The following is a 7,041-nucleotide window of genomic DNA, read 5'->3' on the forward strand; positions in this document are numbered from 1 at the left end:
AACTAAGGCGGAATCAGGGAACATGGCTTTAAACAATGAGTCAATTCCTTCATTTGATCGGTATGACTGGTGACTCGTAACTGTTTTTAGTACCCATATTACCTCAGCCTTCAAAGTACTTGTAGAGCCACATACAGCTTGAATGCTAGGTTGAGCAGATTCTTTTGTTATACTGATAGCCATTGCAGTAGCGCTAGCAGCAGAGCAAAACGTCGATATTGCAGGCTGCTGCTGACGAGCCTTCGCGAAGGCAACATGTTTTACGCTATTCATGTGGGAATCCGCCGCTTTAATCCCCATCGTGCCGAGCTTGAACACTTTGCAGCAAACCGAACAGCTTGCCTCGCTGGTATCTGTGACGGCTCTGAGCCACCATGAATATTTTGGGTTTTCCAATCATTTCTGGCTAAATTTACATTTCCCCATCTCTCCGAACAGACGTTAGCATACACACAGCCCGCATGAAAATTTGATCCCGCCAGTCCAACAATTACGGGTGCTCGTAAAGGCCGAAATACTTGCGAGCAACACAATTGCTTTGTGCAATTGTATTGTATTGGCTGAGCAATGCATGGCTACCGATTTCCGCCCCCGAAGTTCAACACATGGCTGACGGAATTATTCCTCCCTAAATTTAGCTCTGTAAATTTAAGACATTTTGGTTGAAAATTTAAGACAAAATAAGACTTTTCAAGGCTTTATTTGGCAAAAATGAAATTTAATACCATTTAAGACTTTTTAAGGACCTGCGGCCACCCTGAGCTCATGTGCCCCTGGTGGCACCCCTAGAATCCCCAGAGGTACCAAAACATTTTTGGGGGTACGGAGCATATTTGTATATGTGGTCTTTCATATATTCCCCTCTGTATTGTTATCCGGTAACGTTTCTCATGTTCAATTACCAACTACTATCTCTTATGTGCTGATCCACATTTACACTAACAAACTAATCACATTCATAACCAAGCAGGGACACTGATGCCAGTTAGCCTCCTAGCCATGGAGAGTGAAAACATAAGGAAACTAAAATCATTCATGACTGATGAGGAAACGTTCAAACGTCTGTGCTCAGAGTCTCCCACTACTGTTTACCTGTGTGAATGTGTTGATGTTGCTGGAGATGACTCCGCTGAGTAAAACTCTTCCCACACTCTGAGCAGTGATATGGCTTCTCTCCTGTGTGAATGCGATGGTGCAGTTGAAGATTCCTCTGTGTAGTAAAACTCTTCCCACACTCTGAGCAGTGATATGGCTTCTCTCCTGTGTGAATGCGCTGGTGTTCATTGAGATGACTCTGTCTAGTAAAACTCTTCCCACACTCTGAGCAGTGATATGGCTTCTCTCCTGTGTGAATGCGCTGGTGTTCATTGAGATGACTCTGTGTAGTAAAACTCTTCCCACACTCTGAGCAGTGATATGGCTTCTCTCCTGTGTGAATGCGCTGGTGTTCATTGAGATGACTCTGTCTAGTAAAACTCTTCCCACACTCTGAGCAGTGATATGGCTTCTCTCCTGTGTGAATGCGCTGGTGCAGTTGAAGACTCCTCTGTGCAGTAAAACTCTTCCCACACTCTGAGCAGTGATATGGCTTCTCTCCTTTGTGAATGCGCTGGTGTGTTTTGAGATTATTCTGTTGAGTAAAACTCTTCCCACACTCTGAGCAGTGATACGGCTTCTCTCCTGTGTGAATGCGCTGGTGTTGCTGGAGATTTCCCTGTGTAGTAAAACTCTTCCCACACTCTGAGCAGTGATATGGTTTATCTCTGGTGTGAATGAGCTGGTGCAGTTGAAGACTCCTCTGTGCAGTAAAACTCTTCCCACACTCTGAGCAGTGATATGGCTTCTCTCCTGTGTGAATGCGCTGGTGTACGTTGAGATGACTGTGTTTAGTAAAACTCTTTCCACACTCTAAGCAGTCTGACATACTCCTCACAGATAAATGTGTTTATGTAGGTAAGGTTTACAGCATTGATTCCTAGAGGAAAAAGACATTGCAAATTCATTGTGAGATGAAGATGAAACAATCATGACAAAGAACCATTTGGGCTCTGCATAATGCTAAAGACATTCATGCTAAAGACCATCAGGAGACAGTGCTAGACTAGTGCTTTGGTCTGTTGAAGCTCCTTATGAGTTCCAGCAGTGTGATTTGATCTTTTTAATTATTGTGCATCAGAGAATTAATCTATGGGCAGCACCAACACATCACAGAAAATTCACCTGTGCACACGATTACTTAATGTGCCTCTTTAGAAAGCGCTCCTGCTAAAAGTGTCCACAAAGGACATTTTTTGTACGTACGTATTTGTACGTGTAGTGTGATATATTAGTAAGTTGCTGTGCATTTGCTTGAAAGTCACATATGAATGAACAACTATCACATTTTGTATTTGTAAGTCGTGGTTTTCATTTGAAAGTCATGTTATGTTTGCTTGCAAATAGAATATTTGTGGAATATGTTCTGGGTATAATGAGATTGGGAGATACTGTGTTAAAGGATGTATAACCCAGCCTGTGTGTGTATAATGAGATTGGGAGATACTGTGTTAATACTGTGTTAAAGGATGTATAACCCAGCCTGTGTGTGTATAATGAGATTGGGAGATACTGTGCTAATACTGTGTAAAATGATGTATAACCCAGCCTGTGTGTGTATAATGAGATTGGGAGATACTGTGAAAATACTGTGTAAAATGATGTATAACCCAGCCTGTGTGTGTAATGAGATTGGGAGATACTGTGTTAATACTGTGTTAAAGGATGTATAATCCAGCCTGTGTGTGTATAATGAGATTGGGAGATACTGTGTTAATACTGTGTTAAAGGATGTATAACCCAGCCTGTGTGTGTATAATGAGATTGGGAGACACTGTGTTAATACTGTGTTAAAGGATGTATAACCCAGCCTGTGTGTGTATAATGAGATTGGGAGATACTGTGTTAATACTGTGTTAAAGGATGTATAACCCAGCCTGTGTGTAATGAGATTGGGAGATACTGTGGTAATACTGTGTTAAAGGAGGTATAATCCAGCCTGTGTGTGTAATGACACCCAAAACAAACAAGGCTGCATTATGTATTCAAATCCAAAAGGTACAATTGGGCCTACAGGCTACCTGTAGGCTGTGTGTGTGCTTTAAACTGTTGCTTATTTATCTGGATTATACTGAGAAATTTATCAGTCACATGTTTAAAATATAACTCACCTCTTCAGAAGATCTCAAATGTATCACTGTTAAGACAACTTCTTCAACATTTCTGTTGGACTGAAAATTATTAGAATAAAATAATTTTAAAATTCCACACTTCACATTTATTAAAATAAAAAAAAAAACATGTACATGCACACGTGGTGTACATCTAACACATCTACTTTATTCAAACTGTTTCTCAACATAGATCTCGGAGCCATTTCGTATTAAATGCCATATCATTTTTACAGCGTATCTGTTAATGCTGTAAAAGGTGTTTGAGATCTACAGTATAGGCGAGATCTACTGCCATCTTCTGGTGAAATATAAAATAGCTTTTTTTGTACAAGGGCATTTTATACTGTGCTGGGACATGCCTGCACTAAAGCATATCTTCCTATAAACACCAACATAACGTTTTAGTAAAATGTATATTTGATCTCATATTGTCTTTCACTAATAAATAACAATGTATAAACAACTGGAGAAAATGACAGATGGATTGAAAACTCAAATGCAGATCCCACAGATCACTACGACCTTTACCAAGACTACATGCACCCAGGGTGACAACATTAACATGCAAGCTTCAAATAATACATGTTAGTAGTGTCATTTACTTTGTTTGCTCTGAAACATAGATAAATGGTAAGACCGATTAACAATGGGAAAATAAACAGAAATAAAGGGCGAAAAATTACATTTCAATGTGGGGGTGGGGAGACAATACACAGTAAACATTTTCTAAAGGAGTTCCTGAGGGGGCGTCAAAGCTTCTCCCAAATGTTGTTATTGGGCTTAGGAAAAGTACACACATATATATCTATCTATATGATTTCACCTAAACGTAAAAACACTCCAATGAATAACCAAACTAAATCAAATGTATGTAACATTACAATACATCCACTATAACAGCATAAAATCAAATCGCACATTAAAGCAATTGTAATAAAACCGTACAACATAACTAGCATATAAGCTTTTATCTTTGTAACAGGAACCACTGAGCTACTAAACAAAAGAACCAAATATAATTATATTCGTATAGTATCAAATAAGTAGCTACGTTATCTGGCTGGGTTAGTTAGCGCTACAACATCCATTATAAAAACACTTTAACACATTGAATTTTCCACCAACTTAGTCAAGACACGAGATTCAACCGTGAGGTAACGGAACGAACTAAATAGTGTGGTTAAGATGTGGTTAAAAGGTGTTAGTGGTACGTATTACTAAGTTAAGTACTTACAGGTCAACCAGTAGTCCAACACTTCCAAACACCAACACGACAATAAGCGCAACTCCACTAAACGCCCGATGCTGATATTGAGAATAAGGAAACCTGTGGTCTGTAATGTCCGATGGTGATGGTAGGTAGAGGTGGGCGGATCGATCCAAATATCGATACCAACGCTGATATTGATTTGAAGCAATACTCGTAATACTCAATCTTTTTAACTCTCCCGCACACACCGACTGCTGCGTACGTGGATTCATCAAAGTCTCTTCTCTGTCTGTAAAAGCAGCGTTGCCAACAAGTATCGTCGCTGCAGAAGCAAAAGTCCAGGGGGTGGAGCTAGATCTAGATCCAACTCCTCCCACCGTCCATAGTTTCTTTTGGTCGGTCCAGGGGGCGGAGCTGCATTTAATCCAACATCTCCTACGTGTCGCTTACGTTTTCCGACCAGGAAATGGAAATCCAATAAATTCACCCTTAAGACTGCTACCGTTTAGAGATCAAAATGTTCTTTAAATGTTATTTAAATAACACAATACACGTTTTTTTAAGTTTACAAGAAAACGTAAAAGTTGCCAACTCCTCAGTAAGGAAAGACGCTATTGGCTGTCCTAAAAGTCACAAAATGGCGTCATCGCCTAATTTGCATAAAACCTGTTTTTGAAGCTGTAAAATAATAACGTTGTGGGAGAGAAAAAAATTATTAAAATACCCTAAATATGTTAGAGTGACTGACGGAGACTGTGTGAGTTAAATTCAGTGATTTATTTTGTATTACACTGAAGATGCATTTATATTTACATCCGGCACTGTAAATACGGGGCGGGGTCAATCAGCGGCGGCTTTGGGCATGCGCAGTTCATTTGCAGCGTGGACGTGGAGCGGTGTGGGTCTGCTCTGACTGTCAGACTGCATTGTGAGTGTTGTGGGCGGGGCTCACGGCAGCACCCGCTGCTCGCTGAGGACAGTAACTGAAGACCATGTGTGTTCATCTCCGAATCTACAAAAGTCTCCAGTAACACCACAAAAAGTCTCTAGATTTGTCGCTACTCGCTTAAAAAAGTCACACAGCACGGAGCAGCGCACCCGCCCCCTCTCGTCTTTAGTTTACACCGTCACGTTGCTCAGCAACCATGCAGGTAGGCTCCGCCTGGCCCCGCCCACTCAGCGCTCTCCTCGAGTCGACACCTTACAGTACGGAGAGAGAGAGACACCACCGGAGTATTGAAATGTCTGAGAGGAAGACATGCGGCGTTTGGCTTTATTTTATTGCAGAAAATAAAACTACAGCAAGCTGTATAGTTTGAAACAGGGCTGTTAAATACAGTGGAAACACAACAACTGTGTTAGTTGTAATTAATAGGGAGAGTTATGGAGTTAACATGGAGATAAATACATCCAGAACTCTTGATGTCGAAACATGCCTGCTTATAGTTTGAATTTAATGTGATAATGGTGAGGTGAAGTCAACTCTAGCTTTCTTATTCACAGCTTCAGGAATATGGTGGGACCATTTAAGGTGGAATTTTAGACAATAAATTGGTGAGTTTAGTCCAAATGTGCTGTGAATTACTATCTAGCGTCCTTTCCATTACACATTTGCAAGAATAACATGAGAGGTGGTAAATATATCAAATCAAATTTATTTGTATAGCGCTTTTCACAACACATGTTGTCATAAAGCAGCTTTACAATCTTTACAGGATTTACAAGGTTAACAATCGTATGGGTCCAAATCCCTAATGAGCAAGCCAAAGGCGACAGTGGCAAGGAAAAACTTCCTATGATGGTGGGGAATAGGAAGAAACCTCGGGAGGACCAAGACTCAAAAGGGAACCCATCCTCCATTGGGTGGCCCGTTAGCACAGTCCGTGGTGCGCTGGGTGTACATGTATGTGTCTTCAATGTAATATACATGTACGTGTCTTCAATGATGCTTTATGAAACATCTTTCTGCTAAGATACATGAGAGGTGTTAAATGTACATGTACGTGTCTTCAATGATGCTTTATGAAACATCTTTCTGCTAAGATGCGTTTGTAAAACAGCCCTTGTTATTGTGCCGGTCATCAGGTGCAGAATTTAGGCACATATTCAAGTTCTAATGCTGTTTTAAGCAGCAGAAACAACATGGTTGACCGACAAGAGTTGACCAAAAAGCTGTTTTAAGTTTAACTGGTAGGTAAAAGTGTGTCTGTGTGTGTGTGATTAAAAATGGCCAACATTGATGTTCATCTGTGTGACTACTGCAGGACTGCTTCAAGACTACAGACTGGCCGGCACTCTGTGAGCCACACGGAGAGGACATTGACGGGCTTAGTGAGTGCATAACGGACTACATTAACTTCTGGGTGGACTCCATTGTCCCAAACAGGACTGTAAAGTGTTACCCAAACAACATAACAAAGGACATTAAGTCCCTCCTTAACAGCAAGAAGAGGGCATTCAGAGCTGGAGTCAAAGAGGAGGTGAGAACGATCCAGGGGAAGATGAAGACCACAATCACAAGACAATTACAGGAGAAATCTGGAGTGTGAACTCCAGCAGAACAACATCAGGGAGGTTTGGAGTGGAACGAGGACCATCACCAGTTTCAGGTCCAACGACAAC

At 41.0% G+C, this 7,041-nt stretch overlaps 1 long non-coding RNA gene across 1 annotated transcript; it reads right to left on the reverse strand.

Moving 5' to 3' along the window:
* Positions 1 to 1,791: 1,791 nt before the first annotated feature.
* On the reverse strand, positions 1,792 to 4,666 carry LOC143497150 (uncharacterized). The gene is made up of 3 exons (XR_013125700.1): positions 4,444 to 4,666; positions 3,207 to 3,266; positions 1,792 to 1,975 (listed from the first exon to the last, which is right to left on the reverse strand). It is a non-coding gene; the product is annotated as an uncharacterized LOC143497150 (long non-coding RNA).
* Positions 4,667 to 7,041: the final 2,375 nt, after the last annotated feature.

Source organism: Brachyhypopomus gauderio, unplaced genomic scaffold (assembly GCF_052324685.1).
Source record: "Brachyhypopomus gauderio isolate BG-103 unplaced genomic scaffold, BGAUD_0.2 sc101, whole genome shotgun sequence".
NCBI lineage: Eukaryota > Metazoa > Chordata > Actinopteri > Gymnotiformes > Hypopomidae > Brachyhypopomus > Brachyhypopomus gauderio.